Source organism: Lissotriton helveticus, chromosome 9 (genome assembly GCF_964261635.1).
Source record: "Lissotriton helveticus chromosome 9, aLisHel1.1, whole genome shotgun sequence".
Lineage (NCBI taxonomy): Eukaryota > Metazoa > Chordata > Amphibia > Caudata > Salamandridae > Lissotriton > Lissotriton helveticus.
Genome location: NC_136070.1, coordinates 670,399,544 through 670,420,595, shown reverse-complemented (window position 1 = coordinate 670,420,595; position 21,052 = coordinate 670,399,544).

Sequence of the window (21,052 nt, the reverse complement as noted above, 5' to 3'; positions counted from 1 at the left end):
AGTACCGAATGGATTCAACAACACTGAAGACATGCACAATTTCCTATAATAGCAGAAAATAATAGCCAATGCATTTAGGCAGAAATATGGAACAAATAGAGGACATCATAATATGTGGACACTCTGGCAGTAACCTTTTATCATGAAGCAATGATTTTAAGGATTTTAAGGTTTTTTTAATTGCCGCCTCTGTACTGCGTCTCTGGTGAACGCAGAAATTATCGAAGAAAACTCCTCCACAGGAAAGAGCAGAGGCCACAACAGGGGACAGCATGAAGCACTTTATTTCCACAGAATGGGCGAATGCATTTCGGCATGGTATTGCCTTCATCAGCGCACAAGTGTTCAGGAGGCTTCCATCGTAGCAATGATTGAGTCCTGCAGCCTTCTTTATTCATGAGACCAAAGCTCTGCCCCTGATGTTGCTAGCCCACCTGTTGCAGTTCTTGATGTGGTCGGGGACTGCAACTCCCAGAATGCAGCACTCTGCTTCCAGGTAGGTGATGCGTGGAACGTTTGGTCTGACCAAGTGATCGGGCGGAATGCAGGATTTCAGTGATGAGAACAGCCCAATTATCCTGCTTGCAGTAAAAACAATGCGCCTCCTTGAGTCCCCACACCACTTCAGCCCCGAAGCTCAGGTCCAATTTACGGCGGGGGCAGCAGTGACAGTGCAAGCCGCCCAGCATGAGGATGAATATCCTCACAACCACCCTGTTAGTCCCCGAACAACGCGGCGAGCCCAGGCCATTCCAATCCCTTGGAGTACCAGACAAAGCCAAAGCAAAGCCAGAGGGGTCCGGGCCAACTTGACAAAGCGGGGGCCTCTGTACTGCGTCTCTGGCGAACGCAGAAAATATCGAAGCAAACTCTTCCACAGGAAAGAGCAGAGGCCACATATACATATGCAGAAACTTATTACCTCTTCCAAAATTCCACTGGAAAGAACGAGCATGGACCCAAAGTAAGTGCATGATATCTTATTTTATTGCCACCAAATTGTCCGCCAAATATGCTTTTCGGCCGGTCAACAGCCTTGATCACATGACACCTTTTTTTTACTGTGCTACCACTTTTTAAAGTGCTAGTGAAGTTAACTTTGCCATAGACATAGAAGACACATTATCATATACATTGTACAGTTTTCAGCTTGAATGCTTAAACTTTCCACATGATAGACCTATGGTCATTATAATACGTGATTTTTATGTGGTCTTCGCTATTGCCCACAATACGGCTAAAAGTCAAAATGTGCCTACCCCTCCTGAACCTAATGTAAAAACCCATTTCACTACTTATGCCTTCTATTGTCGCTCAAATGCTAGAAACAGAGAAACACATACTTTATATATAAGTGTACGCCCAATCCGCGCAAATGCATACTCTATGCTGTACCTTCTAGCATAACACTAATATACAACTTGCTCCCCTCACACTTCTTTGTTATTTGGTATTACAAGTACATGAATCAGGACTACTTCTGATTATGTAGGTTTATTTAATTTCACCCTTTACTTTTCAATTTCAAATACAAAAAGATTTATCATTGCATGTATGAGAAACACGAAACATAAAAAACGTTTAGACAAATGTGAAAAACCATAAATGACAACAAAAATTATCGAATTCAAAAAATGAAACAACACATTGCACATTATTTCAATATTACAACATTTGTTCAAAATACTCAAATTGCAAACAAAATGCTGGTATCAAAAATACTCTTTTTCATAAGCTCATTGAAGGACAAAGAGTCTGAAAGAGGGCTAATAGGATACAAATCAATGAGTCCAGATCGCAGTTAATCCTGTTTGTTTTATAGCCTTCTTTGTGCCGACGCGTTTCGAACCCGTTAATTGGATGAACGGGGTCTCATCAGGGCCTTGTCACTTCTAATATCTGTATGTTATGTGCAAAAAGAGAAAAGAGAGAACAACATCTTAGTTCTGTTGTTCTGTCCCATTTCGCTTCACTTTCACTCTGCCTCTAAACAAATTCGTACCTGTAGCTTTACTTGTGGCCGGATTCAAAAGGTTCAACAGCCTTCTAGCTCTCTGACTGTCTCTGGGAAATCTGTAAGAATAGTTATACCTATTTAGAAAATTGTAGACTGGGTGGTGATCTTCCCTAACTCGTGAGGGGTGCTTCCAATTCATACCTCTTTTTAGCACCGCTGCTCATGAAGTGTGTCTTCGTCTCCCCCTTTTGTTTTCTATCATCTGTTTTTGGAACTGCGGTATGGCTTGTGCTCCCTATTTACAAAAAGTCGAGGTTATTTAAAAATTCATATTTGGGCGTGCTTGTTTTTAACGTTTGTGGAGGTTTCAAAAACACTCTACCTTCAAGGGAAACGTCCCTCGGCAGGCGTGAGTCTGCTCTCTTGGCGTTGCGATTCCGTTTTCTTCAATCTATCGAAAAAACTGAGATTTGGATCAATCTGTGTTGCACTTGCGTTTGTGTGGCATATTTTAATTCATTTCGGCCCGTTGCTCCTACCTTTAGTAATGAAACGTGGGGCTCGGAGTTGAAGCATCCGGCAGTCTTCGGTGCTCGGTCAGTCTGTGCTTCCGCGTTCCAGCCGGCGGTCATTGGCAACAGACATCTGACTGCCAGCGTCACAAGGAGCTGTCGGTGACGTAGTCTAGGGATTGTGGGACTTGTAGTTTGAAATGATTAGTGTGCCATCTTGCATGGAAGATGTTTGTCAAAGTGTTCTTGTGGAGACTACCCGTTGTTCCGCTGACTCACACGAAGCACTATTCAAGTATTTAACCATTACATTTTTCAAGGGAGTTAAAGCCTAGAGACTTCTGACAATGTGTTTAGCCCACTTTGGGTGCTATTGAATTTCAAAATTAGATATGCCTCTTTTGTTAGAAGCACATTTTCAGTGTCTGGGGGGCATTTCATCTGGTTAATGCTGTATAGTACTGTCCATTTAAATTCAGTTTCTCGATGGTTTTTCTCTGTGAAATGCTGCACCATGGGCGCATTTGCTACCTTATTCTTTATTCTAGATCTGTGCTGCGTAATGCGAGTGTTTACTTGTTGGTTAGTTTTCCCAATATAAATTTTGTCACCTTTTTTTTACTGTGCTACCACTTTTTAAAGTGCTAGTGAAGTTAACTTTGCCATAGACATAGAAGACACATTATCATATACATTGTACAGTTTTCAGCTTGAATGCTTAAACTTTCCACATGATAGACCTATGGTCATTATAATACGTGATTTTTATGTGGTCTTCGCTATTGCCCACAATACGGCTAAAAGTCAAAATGTGCCTACCCCTCCTGAACCTAATGTAAAAACCCATTTCACTACTTATGCCTTCTATTGTCGCTCAAATGCTAGAAACAGAGAAACACATACTTTATATATAAGTGTACGCCCAATCCGCGCAAATGCATACTCTATGCTGTACCTTCTAGCATGACACACCCAGCTTATTTTGTGGGATTTTCAATTTTGTGCAAAGTACGCTGATGATGTTAATCTTAAAGTGACGGTGTGCTAAAGTGCCAATTGTGTATATAAAGTGCTTGTGCTGAATGACCCTGTATGAGGATAGCCCTATATCGCCCATAATTGTAATCCTAGGCTAGCCTCCATATGGGTATTACACACAGAACAGTTAAAGTGCATGTCATTACCTTACCCATTGATTCAAACTCCCTGTATACAAATATTTAAGGGGTACATCCTGGTTATTGGTAATAAGGTGCTGATGATTAACTAGTGCAAATGAAAGCAGGACATTCTATAAATATAATATAAATATCACTTTGTCAACAGTTGATCCACTCATCGATATTTAGAAATTATAAACCATTTCATGAGTATAAGCACAAAACCCATATGTATAAATATATAAATATGATCCATAAAATCAACTCTTAAATAGCAATAAATACATATATCCATTAAAATGACCTAAAAACGTTTTCTAAAATTCATTAAATCATTACATATATTATAGTTGCATGTCAGATGTAGAGATATTTTCCTTTTTGTTTACTCCTACTCTCTCAGTGCAATGTTATTGTTTATTGATATCCATCAGCAAGTTGCCTCTACCCCATATGGATGTAAGAATCTAATCTACATCACATAAATTACATAATTCATCATAATTTGAAATGATATTGCCGGCAATGATTCACAAGTATGTATATAAGTCTTCACTTGTGTTTAGGCCCCCTGGCTGTTTGGAATCGAACTGCAATATAAAACTTGTTTCAAAGCATCTCAGTTTGGCTTCATGGTCTCCCCCTCTTTTCTGTGGTGGCCCGGCCTCTATGACATACTACTTAAAATGGCTAAGATTGCTGTTATGACAACTTTTAAAATGTCTTGCCACCGTATAGTTGGCATCATCATTGTTAGAAATGGCCCTGATATGTTGGAGAATTCTCTTATGAACGGCCAATTTAGTGCTTCTAATATACTTGAGATTGCAACTGCACTCGAGTATATAAACATCATATTCGGGTTTACAGGTCAAATGTTGTTTAATATAATGTACTGTGTTGTTAAATGCTGTTTTGAATGATGTTGTATTGATGCCATATTGGCACGCTTTACATGAGGAGCACTTAAAGAATCCGTTACGAGCAGATAACCACGTTCCTCTGCTTAGGTCCTCCAGGCTACTCTTCACCAACATATTGCCCATGTTCTTTGTCTCTCTAAATGTGATAGCTGGGCTAGATAGCATAAGCTTGCCTATCACTGGGTCATCTCTTACTATGGGCCAATTCCACCTAACTATAGACCTTAGTTGATTTTCTTGCCTTGAAAACGATAAAATGAGACAAGTAGGTTGTTGGGATTCCGCACATACTTTGTCTATCTTTCCCCTATCACATCTTAACAAGAAATTCTCTTGTGCCTCCTCTTGGGACCTTTTTATTGCTGCGTCCACTATCTCCGACCTGTATTCCCTTGCTAGAAATCGGACCCGGCTCTCTGCTTGATTTTTGCAGGCAGCTTCCTCATTGCTGCATATGCATGTGATGGGCAACATCTCCCCATAAGGAATGCTTTGATTAAATGGGGAAGATGTGCACTTGAGAAATGCAGCAATGTATTCCCTGCTGTGGGTTTTCTAGGCAGTGTAGTTGATAGACTGTTATTGATCACTTCTATATGTACATCTAGGAAAGTCACAGTGTTCTTACTTAAGGTTGAGGTAAACTGTAAATTAATATCGTTTTTGTTAATCTGTGCTATGAAGTCGCTGGCACTCCATTCATCGCCTTTCCACACAATAAATAAGTCATCAATAAATCGCAACCACATTATTATGTTTGCTGTGTATGTTTCTTCATATTGTTGCAAGAGGACCAGCTCCTCCCACCAGCCCATAAAAAAAAAAATATATATATATATATATGGTGTTGGGCATAATAAATCTTTAGAAACACCACGAATTGGGTCTCGTCTCGTCTTTGGCAGAATTTGGCTGTTGGCGCTACATACCGCATATATATATATATATATATGAATTTCAAAACCGGGGTAGGTTGCTGGGATCTGGATTCCCGTGGTCAGGTGGCGTGTGTATCTCGGCAACCCCGCCGCCGAGAAATTTCAATTTCTATAAATTTTTGCCCGATAAGCACCACACGCACTCAGAATACGTACAGCTATAGGCGTTTATTTACCAAAATAACGCTACGCGTTTCAACACCGAAGTGCCTTGCTCACACGTGTGAGCAAGGCACTTCGGTGTTGAAAACGCGTAGCTGTACGTATTCTGAGTGCGTGTGGTGCTTATCGGGCAAAACTTTATAGAAATATATATATATATATATATATATATATATATATATATATATATATATATATATATATATATATATATATATATATGAAATCACTTGTTTCTCTTTTTTGTAGAAGATCACTCGGGACACTGCGGGGCTTCAAAAACAGTTACTTTAATCAGGATTACATCAGCAGACCGGTTTCGGCTTGTGCCTTCATCAAGTGCTGTAGTCCTTATTGCTGCGAAAACACCTCCCTCTTTTTATTATTCAGGCTCCTCCCTCCTAGTGGCGGCGGGGCTCGCCTGCGCCGAATTGCTCTTGCTCGTCTCAGTGTTGGGGACTACTAGTCCCAGAATCCAACGTGCTGGCAATGCGAACGCAGGTTAGGTGAGGCTTCGCTTTCAAACAAAACTTGTTGCTGTTATCTGTCTCATACTCTCTGCCACATCCTGTGGGCTAACACAACAGAACAGCGCAGACCAGATGCGGCGTCTCTCCGCTCCTTCTGTGCTTGAGGGTCCCAGTTGTTCGAAGTGCCTCGAAGGATACTGTGGCGGGCCGTGGTATTTTTCCGACCCCTCGGCAACATCAGTTCTTTCCAATATACCCACGGCCACTTAAAGAGAGGGTCCTTCGTGCGCGTTACTGGACCCGCGTTGAATATAAAATCACTTGTTCCTCTTTTTTGTAGAAGATCACTCGGGACACTGTGGGGCTTCAAAAACAGGTACTTTAATCAGGATTACATCAGCAGACCGGTTTCGGCTTGTGCCTTCTTCAAGTGCTGTAGTCCTTATTGCTGCGAAAACACCTCCCTCTTTTTATTATTCAGGATCCTCCCTCCTAGTGGCGGCGGGGCTCGCCTGCACCGAATTGCTCTTGCTCGTCTCAGTGTTGGGGACTACTAGTCCCAAAATCCAACGTGCTGGCAATGCGAACGCAGGTTAGGTGAGGCTTCGCTTTCAAACAAAACTTGTTGCTGTTACCTGTCCCATACTCTCTGCCACATCCTCTGGGCTAACACAACAGAACAGCGCAGACCAGATGCGGCTTCTCTCCGCTCCTTCTGTGCTTGATGGTCCCAGTTGTTCGAAGTGCCTCGGAGGATACTGTGGCGGGCCGTGGTATTTTTCCGACCCCTCAGCAACTTCAGTTCTTTCCAATATACCCACGGCCACTTAAAGAGAGGGTCCTTCGTGCGCGTTACTGGACCCGCGCTGAATATAAAATCACTTGTTCCTCTTTTTTGTAGAAGATCACTCGGGACACTGCGGGGCTTCAAAAACAGGTACTTTAATCAGGATTACATCAGCAGAACGGTTTCGGCTTGTGCCTTCATCAAGTGCTGTAGAACTACCACTCCCAGTATGCTATGCAGGGGGAGGGCTGAACTAATCAAGCCAGTTTCCTAATGGAAATAAAAGAGAGCCACTTCCTTTGAATTGTGACAGCAAGCCTCTGATGAGATGCGAGGTGCATCGAAACGCGTAAGGCGGACAGAAATTCAAGAACGCGGTGGGGAGCAGGAAAAGCTAAACCAGATGGTGATCCTTTGGCAGAGTGACCCTCCGAAACAGCTTTCGGGCATTTGGTGTTCAACATATTAAACGGCGGCCCGCGTCGTGGAGGGAGCACCTTCTCTTAGAACCAAATTGATCGTCCCCCTGATGGTCAACTGAGAAGCGGCACCACGAGACTAACTCATGGAAGGCAGCGCCGAAGGACCGAAGTACTGTGTCTCTCCAGCTCGGGACTGATCCTACTAAGGAAATTTAAGCGGACAATCACACAACTTCAGAAGGTACCCACTGAGGGAAAATAATGAGGCAATCTTTCAAGGAACTACCACTCCCAGCATGCTATGCAGGGGAGGGCTGAACTAATCAAGCCAGTTTCCTAATGGAAATAACAGAGAGCCACTTCCTCTGAATTGTGACAGCAAGCCTCTGATGAGATGCGAGGTGCATCGAAACGCGTAAGGCAGACAGAAATTCAAGAACGTGGTGGGGAGCAGGAAAAGCTAAACCAGATGGTGATCCTTTGGCAGAGTGACCCTCCGAAACAGCTTTCGGGCATTTGGTGTTCAACATATTAAACGGCGGCCCGAGTCGTGGAGGGAGCACCTTCTCTTAGAACCAAATTGATCGTCCCCCTGATGGTCAACTGAGAAGCGGCACCACGAGACTAACTCATGGAAGGCAGCGCCGAAGGACCGAAGTACTTTGTCTCTCCAGCTCGGGACTGATCCTACTAAGGAAATTTAAGCGGACAATCACACAACTTCAGAAGGTACCCACTGAGGGAAAATAATAAAGCAATCTTTCAAGGAACTACCACTCCCAGCATGCTATGCGGGGGAGGGCTGAACTAATCAAGCCAGTTTCCTAATGGAAATAAAAGAAAGCCACTTCCTCTGAATTGTGACAGCAAGCCTCTGATGAGATGCGAGGTGCATCGAAACGCGTAAGGCAGACAGAAATTCAAGAACGCGGTGGGAGCAGGAAAAGCTAAACCAGATGGTGATCCTTTGGCAGAGTGACCCTCCGAAACAGCTTTCGGGCATTTGGTGTTCAACATATTAAACGGCGGCCCGCGTCGTGGAGGGAGCACCTTCTCTTAGAACCAAATTGATCGTCCCCCTGATGGTCAACTGAGAAGCGGCACCACAAGACTAACTCATGGAAGGCAGCGCCGAAGGACCGAAGTACTGTGTCTCTCCAGCTCGGGACTGATCCTACTAAGGTAATTTAAGCGGACAATCACACAACTTCAGAAGGTACCCACTGAGGGAAAATAATGAGGCAATCTTTCAAGGAACTACCACTCCCAGCATGCTATGCGGGGGGAGGGCTGAACTAATCAAGCCAGTTTCCTAATGGAAATAAAAGAGAGCCACTTCCTCTGAATTGTGACAGCAAGCCTCTGATGAGATGCGAGGTGCATCGAAACGCGTAAGGCAGACAGAAATTCAAGAACGTGGTAGGAAGCAGGAAAAGCTAAACCAGATGGTGATCCTTTGGCAGAGTGACCCTCCGAAACAGCTTTCGGGCATTTGGTGTTCAATATATATATAAATATAAAAAATTATAAATATATATATATATATATATATATATATATATATATATATATATATATATATATATATATATATATATATATATATATAAATTTTTTTTTTTAAGGGGGTTTGGAAACAAATAAATCTTGATATATTAACACATCGGAGTGCTTGCCATTTTCTTGACCCGAACTGGTTGGATTGTGTGGCGATATATATATATATATATATATATATATATATATATATATATATATATATATATATATTACTACCTGCAAAGTTGGATTTAAACATTGTAAGCAGACATGTAAGGTGCTATGTAGGTTCATGTATTGTATAAAACAATCGCTGCTGTTCAGTCAAAGGTAACTGTATAAACTAACGTGTGTGTCTAGTGCAGTGTCAGTTTTTTTCTTTTTTGCCTCCTGACATATTCAATAGCTGTGGTGGTGGGGAACAACACACTAGTGGCTTCACAGGTGACGTGGGAACTTGACACACCAGTCATTTTTAAACCACATCAGCGCAGTTTCCAAGGCAGCCAGCAGGTGGCAGCAGGTTCTCTCAGTTGAACATGGAACTCATGCTGATCTCCCTTCACCCCTGTTACTGTCCTACCTTTACTGGTGCCAAATCTTGCAATGCCTGGCATCTGTACTACTATGTCTGACAAAGGAGGCTGTTCAAAAGTCTCATCTCTATCCCCTCCCTCAGCTACCCACCTCACGCTGCTGTAAAATGGGGGAGGGGGACATTTCAGGAACGGTTCACAGATGTCAGCTCTGTTTCCATCTATCTCTAATTAGTTGCTAATTATGCCAAATTGAAATGACAAATTGTTCCGTTTCAGAAATGGACACACTCCAAAGATCCAGATCTCAATTTCATCTAGTTTCAGTTTCTCACTTTTTTATTAAATAATTCTACATTAACCTTCCGGAAGCAAAATCCTTAATTACATTCACTAATGTAGCGTTTCTGGAAGGCTCGAGTGGGGACTGAAGATTCACGAGGGAGAACATGAGACGCAGAGAAAAGGAAAGCGTATTGAGGGAAGGGGGAGAAGGCTAATAATGAGGAAGAATGCCAAAAAAGGAGAAGATAAGAGACGCGAGAGTGATTAAAACGAGCTAGAAAAAGAAAACTATATAAAAGATGAAGCAAGCAAAAGACAATTCAGGTTGAGAGAGGGGTAAAAAAATACAAACGCTGAAGAGGAGCTCATAATACATAGCGTGAGGGGATGGAATAGGGAGTGTGGAAAATAGGGACGGTAGACGGAATAGAACAAGCACCCTAAATTTAATGAAGATAAAAGAGTTGAGGGAAATAGGGTAATTGATTGGTCACTGAGAAATTATTAGGAGGAAAGTCCGGAGCGGGGAAAGGAGAGAGAAAGAGAGAGAGAGCAAAAGTTAGAAAGAAATATTAGCAAAAATGTGAAATAGTACAGTAATGGAGCAGCAAGTGTAGAGAAATGAAGCAGAAGAGAGTGGTTGGCAAAGGAGATAAGAAGACTGAGAAAGAAAAATAATAATTTCGAAGGGAGTAGAGGAAGACAGGGATAAAAAAATAACATAATGCGAGGAAATAAAATCGTTATAGACAAAAGAAGAAAATACGAGAATTTGGAAGGAAGGAGGTGCAAAATGGAGAGAAAGAAACGGTACAGAGGAAGGGCAAGGAATACGAAGAATTACAGGAAAAAGTGAAGAGAAAAAATAAGGTGCTTTCAGGTGAATTATAGAAAGAGTGGAAATTGAAAAGGGTGGCTTGAGGCTGATTTAAACGTCAAGGAACAGGACAATGGTAAGTTGGAAAAAACTATTTACAGGCAAATGAAGATGTATTGAAGAATGATCTCTAGTTGGGCATAGGGAGAAAGGAGGAGGGTAGGCAAAGTGAAGAAGGGAGAGAACATAGGGACAAATCGGGTAAGACACTGTAAATAGAGTGAGAAAATGATAGAGCAAGGACAGGAAAACCAAAGGATGAACATAAGCCGTTTTATTGGCTTTTACTTTTTTAATCTACCAAGTCCGAGGAGACGTCTCCGAGGATAAAGACATGACATTGACAATTTTCATTTCGATGTAACACTGGAATCGTCTGCTAGTCTAAAAGAAAAAAAAGACGACAGACTGGGAAAGAACACTTTCATCAGTCAGCAGAGAGCCACCCGCGCAGATTTAAAAAAAAAACGACATGAAAATGATTGTCTTTCAAAAATAAACTCGGGAAATTGAGTTAGATCACAAGCATCATTAGTTTTTAATCAAAAAGGCAAATATTTAAGCCTAAGAAAGGCCTTAGAACGACATATTTTCCTTTCTGCTCTGGGGAGGGCTTGGTTGTTGGCCAGTAACTTTTGAGACTGGGTAAGGAATCTAACCCCCATTCCTCCACCTATTTTGAAATTTTTATTTTGCCGTATAGAAAGGCAGATCTCTGATCCCTGAGTTAAAAAAGCCAAAGTCTTCAATTGAAAAAAGCTCGATAAGAACTGTTTAATTTGTAGTTATCTAAAGCAGAAGGGCACCAGGCGTCGGGATTAAACATGCATACAAGGCAGTGATGTCTAAAAGACGGAGAGGGTCTTGGCTTGCTTTAAACATTTCCATGGGAATTCTGCTATGGTGTGGATATTGGCATGAAATGAGAAATACCGCAGCTGTCGGGGGAGAGCTCTCTTTCCGAGCAGGAAATATCTCATCCAAGCACAAAACTCAGCACTCCCAGATTGTTGCCTGAGAACATTTTTTGTTCAATAGGCATTTAGACGCACACTATAAATAACAACACTAAGTTGGAAAATGTCCCTCTTTAGAACAAAGTCATCCTTTCACATCATGGGCACTGTTACGTCCCAAGTGTGGCTGCTGATCTCCTGGGCCTCGATGTGTGCCAACTTTTACTCACGTCCACCTACTCTCACATCGGCTCCTCTCTGATCAACAAGGCACACAGCCCCTGTATCTTTCACCCACTCTTATGGCCTGCAGAGTCTTCAGAAGCTGTCGCTTCTCCACAGCAATAGCCATCCACAAGGTCATCCACTCTGGAGCCCTAGTCAAGCCCCCCATTTTTCGTAGTCAGTCAGCCTCTTCAGTCTCTCTACTACCCCCAGCCTAACACCCTGGAATGATCGGCCACTGAGTCAGGCTCCCTGAGCCGTCATCTTCAATAAGCATCCCAAAAAACATACCTTCTGTACTGTTATCATTCTTAAATGTTACAACGCTCCTTACAATGCTAAACACGCTCAGCTGAGACAAAAGATATCAAACAAGATTTGATCTACCACTGTTTCTCCAGTGGCATCCGTACCCCATCCTGCACGGCCTTAACCACTATACTCCTGTCCAGATGCCAGTGTTTGTCTATCATTCCCTTCCATTTCCCGCGTTGCACTACCTCCAATGTTCCCTTACAGCCGGTGCATTCTGAGCCTCCTCTCTACTTCCTATACAGGACCCTAACAGCTAAATCCATATCTTAAATTTCACTCCGCGCAATCAGGAATACAGCACTACCCCTATACTATGAGAAATTAGTTGTCTATCCTACTTGTTCTCTATAATGCATTTCTCCTTCACTCCTCGATGAACTATGAATTACAGGTTTCTTTACAATACCTACCACTTCTTAACCCGGCACTACCTACAACATTACTCTCACTCTGCCCCCCAAATTGCCATCTCGGCTCTCATCACTCCCCTACCCCTGACATGTCAAATATTATCACACGGACCCATGATCACTTATCTGCTTTACATTGCCATGCATGTATTTACTTAAAAAAAACCTCCACCAAAGCATCACAGCCTCCACTAAAGCATCACCACTAAAGAGACAGGACAAACCATTCCAGTGGCAGCTCCTCCGCAATGACGGAGGAGCGTCGCCCCACTGCCTGGCACAGAGCCAGCAAAAGCAAAATGAGTGAAACGGTGCTCTAGCATCATTTTATTTTATGTTTGCCGGCTCTGAGCCAGCTTGCGCATGGAGGGGCAGAGCATGCGAGGTGGAGGAGGAGTGCTTGTGCACTCCCTAAGTACACGTATGTGTTTGGCTGGCCGTCTCAGACCGACCAAAACATATATGGCCTGGTACTGCCTAAACCCCCTGTTTAAATTTAGACCAAAGACCGCCCTTGGGTGTGGACTCCCTCCCTCCTCCAAGGCAAGCAATTCAGACCACACTTTTTGGATTAGGGGGAGTGACCCTCTGGCCGTATTTATTACATAATGAAACATTAATTATTATTTACATTATGTACAATCACGCAGAAAGTCCAGATACAGTGATAGATACACAATGTCACTTGACTAACCTTAACATGCTTCTAGACGTAGCCATTCCTACCGCAATCTAAACATGTATATACTTTTACTTTCTGCGTGTCCTGGCTAGAGCCTACGACAAGGTCAATGACTAGCAGCCCAAGATCCCGGTACACTACACCAACTCCACCGGAGTGGGCTTGTGTAGGGGGTACAGCTTATCGGATGAATATTTTCCCCCGCCCCCCCCCCTACACCCTGAGCCTTAACTCCATAACAGGGGCTGCATTTCAGCAATACTTGTGCCCTGTGCGCATGCACGTGTGCGGGTGGCCCAGCCTACTGGAAAGAGTGACTCCCCCGGTCTCCGTCCCCCTTCAGCCTACTGACCAACTGTCACTTCCACTGGAGTTACATGGTGCTGGCCGCTAAGGACCGAAAGACTATGCCTACCAATCATGACCTTACAGCCTGACCGAAGACACACAAACGTAAATACAACACTATTACCTGCAAGAAAATTACTATATACTGACACTCTATTATACATTACAAAACATATATAAAACGACTTTGCATTCATAATACCTGTAACTGAAACAACATATATTACCATTTTTATTACAATGCTACCAAACGTCAACCGCACAATTTTGCACTAAAAATTACATGTAACTGAAAACAACATGTATTGACACTTTTATTACAAAATTCCCAAAATCATCACGAAATCTACAATCAACATATTTCTGGAGATACCTGCAACGAAATTCAAAAGCAGCACATTTCTTGGCAACACTCATTTGAACTGCCTACCTTAGGGGATGGTGGGTGGGGGAAAAACGAAATTACGGGCCACTGACTGGCCCGGGTCCATCTGGGGAGAGAGAAAACAAGAGACTGTTCCCGCTCCCCTCCCCCCTTTTAAGGTGGGGGCACTTAACCGACCTGCCCCAACGTAGGGGGATCGCACTGAACCGGAAGCACTGAAGTGATTCCTGTTCAAACCTAGGCTGGGCGCAGCTATTGTTGCTCCGGGGAGGTGGGGCGCCACGTCATCAAGGTGCGCGGCGACCGCCCCACCTCCTCCGAGCCCCGAGGACCCGGCGCGACCACCATATTGGCGGCACACGCGAGGTTCTCGCTTGTCCTCGCCCATATGGCCTGGTACTACCTAGGCACCCTGTTTAAATTTAGACCAGAGACCGCCCTTGGGTGTGGACTCCCTCCCTCCTCCAAAGCAAGCAATTCAGACCACACTTTTCGGATTAGCGGGAGTGACCCCCCGGGCGTATTTATTACATAATTAAAAATAAATTATTATTTACATTATGTACAATTACGCAGAAAGTCCAGATACAGTGATAGATACACCATGTCACTTGGCTAACCTTAACATGCTTCTAGACATAGCCATTCCTACCGCAATCTAAACATGTATATACTTTTACTTTCTGCATGTGACAAAACATCTATAAAACGACATTGCATTCATAATACCTGTAACTGAAACAACATATATTACTATTTTTATTACAATGCTACCAAACGTCAACGCAAAATTTTGCACTAAAAATTACCTGTAACTGAAAACAACATGTATTGACACTTTTATCACAAAATTACCAAAATCATCACAAAATCTACAATCAACATATTTCTAGAGATACCCGGAACGAAATTCAAAAGCAACTAATTTCTTGGCAACACTCATTTGAACTGCCTGCCTTAGGGGATGGTGGGTGGAGAAAAACGAAATTACGGGCCACAGATTGGCCCGGGTCCGTCTGGGGAGCGAGAGAACTAGAGACTGTTCCCGCTCCCCTCGCCCCCTTTTAAGGTGGGGGCGCTGGGTAGACCGGTCAGAACCGGCCTGCTCCAACGTGGGGGATTGTACTGAACCAGAAGAACTGAAGTGATTCCGATTCAAACCTAGGCTGGGCGCAGCTATTGTTGCTCCGGGGAGGTTGGGGTGCCACGTAATCAAGGTGCGCGGTGACCCCCCACCTCCTCCAAGCCCGGCGCGACCACCATAATGGAGGCACGCGTGAGGTTTGCGCTTGTCCTCGCCCATATGGCCTGGTACTGCCTAAGCCTCCTGTTTAAATTTAGACCAGAGACCGCCCTTGGGTATGGACTCCCTCCCTTCTCCAAGGCAAGCAATTCAGACCAAACTTTTTGGATTAGGGGGAGTGACCCCCTGGCCGTATTTATTGCATAATTAAAACATTAATTATTATATGCATTATGTACAATTATGCAGAAAGTCCAGATACAGTGATAGATGCACGATGTCACTTGGCTAAACTTAACATGCTTCTAGACATAGCCATTCCTACCCCAATTTAAACATGTATATACTTTTACTTTCTGCGTGTCCCCGCTAGAGCCTATGGCAAGGTCAATGACTGCAGCCCAAGATCCCGGTAAACGACACCGACTCCACCGGAGTAATCTTGCATAGGGGTACAGCTTTTCGGATGGATATTTTGCCCCTGGCCCCCTTTATGCCCGGAGCCTTAACTCCATAACGGAGACTGTAATTCAGCAATACTTGTGCCCTGGTGTTCATGCACGTGCGATGGTGGCCCAGCCTATTGGAAAGAGTGACTCCCCTGGCCCCCGCACCCCTTCAGACTACTGACCGGCTGTCACTGCCCCTGGAGTTACATGGTGTATGCTGCTAAGTATCGAAAGACTATGCCTACCAATCATGACCAGGCTAGCATAGTTGACCGAGTATCTGGCCTCCCCCTTCCTCCTGCTAGAAAGGTCATGTTGCGCTCCTTGCCCTATCGAACCGTACCCATAGGTTGTTTAGAACTATGGGCCCGATTCACAGAACTAACTTAAGACAAAATCCTAAAGTTACTACTTTTGGTATTCACAGAAGTTAGGATTTTGTCTTAAGTTTGTATTAAGACAGACTTAAGACAGACTTAAGTTAGGATTTTGTCTTAAGTCTGTCTTAAGTCTGTCTTAAGACAAACTTAAGACAAAATCCTAACTTCTGTGAATACCAAAAGTAGTAAGTTTAGGATTTTGTCTTAAGTTAGTTCTGTGAATCGGGCCCATAGTCCCTACCCATTCTAGAGCGGTGAATGTATCAGATCATGCCAAAAATGCAAAACATTCCGAGGCATCCCCCGTGGGATATTTGACCTTATCCTTGCTTTCGACGGCCGCCCCCTTGTGTACCCGTCCCCTTGAACTTGGGCTGAACTAAGATCAGATTAACATACCATCTGGGAGCCAATAAATTGTCTTAAATTGATAGAACACGATGCGCCCTGCGGACATAGTGTATTTTTTGAAATGTCGACTGACACTGGGATTCAAACCCGGCTCTGCAGTTCTACAGTCGGCAGCATTGACTGTTAGGTCACAACCTCACACCCAGACATCGGACTCATTGCTAATGTAAATGCACCCATCCCAACGGAGTTGGTGCTGTATCGGAATTCTTCACTCATGCCTGGCCACTAAGGTTCTGGGATAGGCTCCGAACGAACCTCTCCCCCTACTAACTTTTTGCTTGCTCCCTTGGCCCTTCCGCGGGAAAAAATTCCCCATCTATGGAGAATCATAATGCGGTACAGTACCCGCTAAGATGGCACCTGTGTGTTGCTTAATAGCGGAAAACTTTTTCAAGACAGGGGGTGTCTGAAGTGTTGCATCCGTCCATTGCCCCTAGTTTTGGTCAAACAGGCAAGACATATACACTTGTAATGCACCAGACTTCTAAATACCCCTGCTGGCGGCAAATACTGTTTGTCTATATCTGAACCCAAGTAAGCCAGTGCATGGGCCGCAGCATCTCACCCATGGCTGTTGGCACCTCTGAGCCCTTCTCTTGATCGCACATCACACTTGATGCAACCGCTTGCCACACCCGTTTCGGATCTTCCGGTCCCACTTCTTGTCGTCATTGCGGTGGGGATCACCTCCCAGGTATCCCAGTCATGGATCCACCATACATAAAGGAACATAAAAATACAGATGATTAGTGTTTTTAGCCTTTGGATAAGAGAATCAGTTTGCATGCCATCTCCATTGACTTTACCATGAGTGTACCCCCCCTTACTACCCACACCCTCAGCCCAGGGTGCATAGGTCCTGTGTGAAACAACACGGACATCAAGTGCACAAGCAAACGGATGCATAGGTACTGTGTGAACCACATACGTATCTAGTGCAAAATAGTGTGCAAGCACAGGGTGCATAGGTACTGTATGATATGACATAGGCATCTAATGCATGAATGTGCCCAAGCGCACAGGGAATAGGTACAGTGTGACACAACACAGGAATATAATGCTTAATTGTACAGGCCCAAGGGTGCATAGGTACTGTGTGACACAACAGGGACATCTAATGCATCAGTATTCAGGCACAAGGGTGCTTGAGGTACTATGCTAAATACATTAATATTATAAGTGTACGAGGGTGCATAGATACTGTGTGACGAACCACAGGCATATGATGCTTGATTGCACAAGCACCAGGGTGCATAGGTACCGTGTGACACAACACAGACATCCAATGCATAAGCATTCAGGAACAAGGGTGCAGAGGTACTGTGTGACACAAAACTTCTCTTCAGACTCAAACACTCAGACTCAAAGCACATGCACCGGTTACCTCACACACAGCTGATCACACCACAGCGGACTCTTCTCCTTCAGCCGGCCGCGCTCACCGTCTCTGCTTACAATAAGTTTCAGCTGCCCAGCATAAGACTCCTCCGCTGCTCCCGGGCCCGTGCTGCTCACAGCCTCCCTGATCCACTCTGCTGATAATCCCCCAAAAAGGCAACAAACCGTAGGTCGCCTCCTCGGTCTTCCATGAACTGCAGTGGGAAAAAATAAATTACGGGCCAATTACTGGGCAGGGTCCGTCTGGGGAGCGAGAGACCAAGAGACTGTTCCCACTCCCCTTGCCCCTTTTAAGGTGGAGGCGCTGGGCAGGCCGGTCGGAGCCGGCCTGCCCCAACGTAGGGGGATCGCACTGAACCGGAAGCACTAAAGTGCTTCCGGTTCAAACCTAGGCTGGGAGCAGCTATTGTTGCTCCTGGCGAGGTGGGGCGCCACGTCATCAAGGCGCGCGACGACCCGCAACCTCCTCCGAACCCCGTAAGGCCGGCAGGACCGCCATTATGGTGGCACGTGCGAGGTTTGCACTTGTCCTAGCCCACATGCGCACTTAGGTTTCTCCAGCCTGGCTTCATTCAGTAGCCAGACTGGAGAAACCTCACAGACTCCATTTCCTAAGTGAAGCGTCTTTCCTGCCCACGAAGGCCAATCCTCACGCTGCTCTGTAGCACGCGGATTGAATGGGAGTCTGTCCCAGTGGCTGCTGGGACCAGGAAGAGGACAGCAGGTGTGACACGGGAGGTAGCCGGCGACTCCAAGTAACTTTTTAAAATTATTATTATCAACAAGTCCACCCTACGCATGCACTCTTCCCCCTCCCATTCCCCCCACGGGGTCCCCCCACCCGTCTCACCACTGTTTGTTAGTGGCAGCCGCCCCTGTACCATACATATTTTAGCAATGTTTTAGTGGAAGATGCTTCTACTTACCATCATCTCTTATCTCTGCATCTCATCAGATGTTTCGGAAGCTTGATAGTTGCATTTGGTAAGGGACAGAGGCATTTGGTCATCATAACCTCCCTCGATGTTAGGGATACAGCTACTGCTTGCCTACCTGTGTAATGACAATCACCCTTAGTAGGTGTTATAGACCAATAGAATATATGGTATAAAATAGAACCCAATTAGTCATCTGCAATTTGTATGGTGTCCAAGCTATTGCTAGGACTATTGGTGAATCTGGCCCGTTCCTCTCTGCTGATGTCAATATGGGGATTAAACATGGCTTGACATTTCTCTCCGTTACTATGCAGTACAAAAGCACTGTTTCCAGGCTGCAGACTAATTGTACATGACCATCACAGCTTCTGTATGCATCTTACATGCCCCCCACTTGCTTCTTGAATCGCAGTCATGATTGACGGTGGCTAGCTCAAGGTATTGTGCATGGTCTTCACTAACTTCTTGATCTTGTACCTGGCCAGCACTGCTTCTTGATGCACCATTCAAGGCCATGGCATGTTTCTTGGGGCATGGTCCATGACCTTATCTTGATTCCTGATGCCACCACTGTTCTTCATGAATCTTACACAAGCATTAATAATTTCCTGATATGCCATATACAAGAAAAAATAAAGCTTATAAATGCTAGCCAATGTGTGCGGCCACATTCTGGGGCTCCCCCAAATGTGGCCTTAGGTGAGCAGTTCAATGTCATGTCACTGTTGAGAACAAAGACGATCAGAGAGATTACTTCTTTAGCCTCCTAATAATGACATGTAAACAAACAACCATCTGCTGATCGCATACTCAGAATCAGCTGTCAAAACTGCCCTTTGCCCCACCCGCAAATGTCATCAAGCTGGAACACTTGAGAAGGTGGAGGAGCGGACAAACCCCTCTGCCGGTCCTCTCATCACCCCAGGACATACCTGCTATAGTCCACGGAACTGCTGTGGTCTGACTTAAACCATGGAAGGTAGTCTGCACATGGGTGAGAAGTGAACGTGTCATGGTGACACGTGACAACCATCTTAGGGTCAGGCAACCCTATTAGTAGTCAGACTTATTTTGTCTGATTACTAATAGAGTGTCCTGACCCTAAAATGGTCATCACCATGACACGTTCACTTCTCACCCATGTGCTGACTAGCTTCCCTAGTTGAAGCTTTTATTGAGAGGAGGGATTCTGGTGTATCCGTTTCCGTTTCCGGAAAGAGCTTGAGGCCGGAGCTTGCTGGTCTGTGACTGGTCTGTGACTGGGGCTGGGAGGCTGCCTCAGCCAGCTGAACCTCCTTCTACTTCGCCAGTCACCCATTGATTGTGGGTTTGTTGTTGAACGTTTGGTGCCGTGCCACCTCCCCAAAGGGGAGGGACCACGTGAAGAGGGACCAGAGGAACATCGTCAGTGATGGAGCAAGGTTTCATACGTAAAGAAACTAGCTTGGACCAAGCCCTCTTGAAATAACATGTGGTATAGGTATAAGTCCTGAAAAAGAATAATTCTAATAGGCAGAAAGTAGAATCAGGATTATAAGTTCAAATATGTGAATGTTTATGGGCCGTGGTGAGTATGATTAATTGAGCTGGTAATCCCGTGCACCTTCATCAGTGAGCTGGGTAACTGTGATTTCAGCGACAGCAAGGCATTCAAGGAATCAACGTAAGGCCAGTCTGACTCTGCACACCCATTCTTTGTGCCTCTCAGCTCTGGGGGTGAGAGTCTGACTGCATCACTGGCATCACTGTGGGAATATAGGAAGCAGTGGTGTGGACCATATTATGCCAGTCTCAGGCGTTCAAGTACTCGTCCCGCTCATTGAACTCTTCAGAATTCTGCTGAGCTTTCGACAATTGTGCAGAATTCGGTGTAATAGAACTCCGCAAGCTCAGCCCAGCCCTAATGCCAAATTCCAAGGCGGCGTAATCTTGATTCCATATATTGCCTCTTTAATCCACCACTACACAATCCCTGTCTCTTTATCTCACTCTTGCAGGTTCTTTTTCATCAATGCTTTCTCCCTTTGTCATTGTTTTCCGTACCTTTTCTTCCTCCTTCTTTCCCACTTTTTTGCTTTTTCTCTGATGCTCTGGAACGAACTTTGTTGAGGAAAAATAAGTGAGGGTCCCTAAAAAATAGTACTGGTGGGGGAAAGCTCCACCTGCCAGCACCACCTTAAATTAGGCACTGGGAACATACCCTGTTTCCTTTCAGGGATCAAATTGAGTATCGGGACTCACTGTAAGGGAGGAAGCAGTGGGATGAGTTCTGGCCTCATCATCCCACTCCTGCCCTTTATGGAACAAGAGCAGTTGGAATATGCCACATTCCAGCCAATGA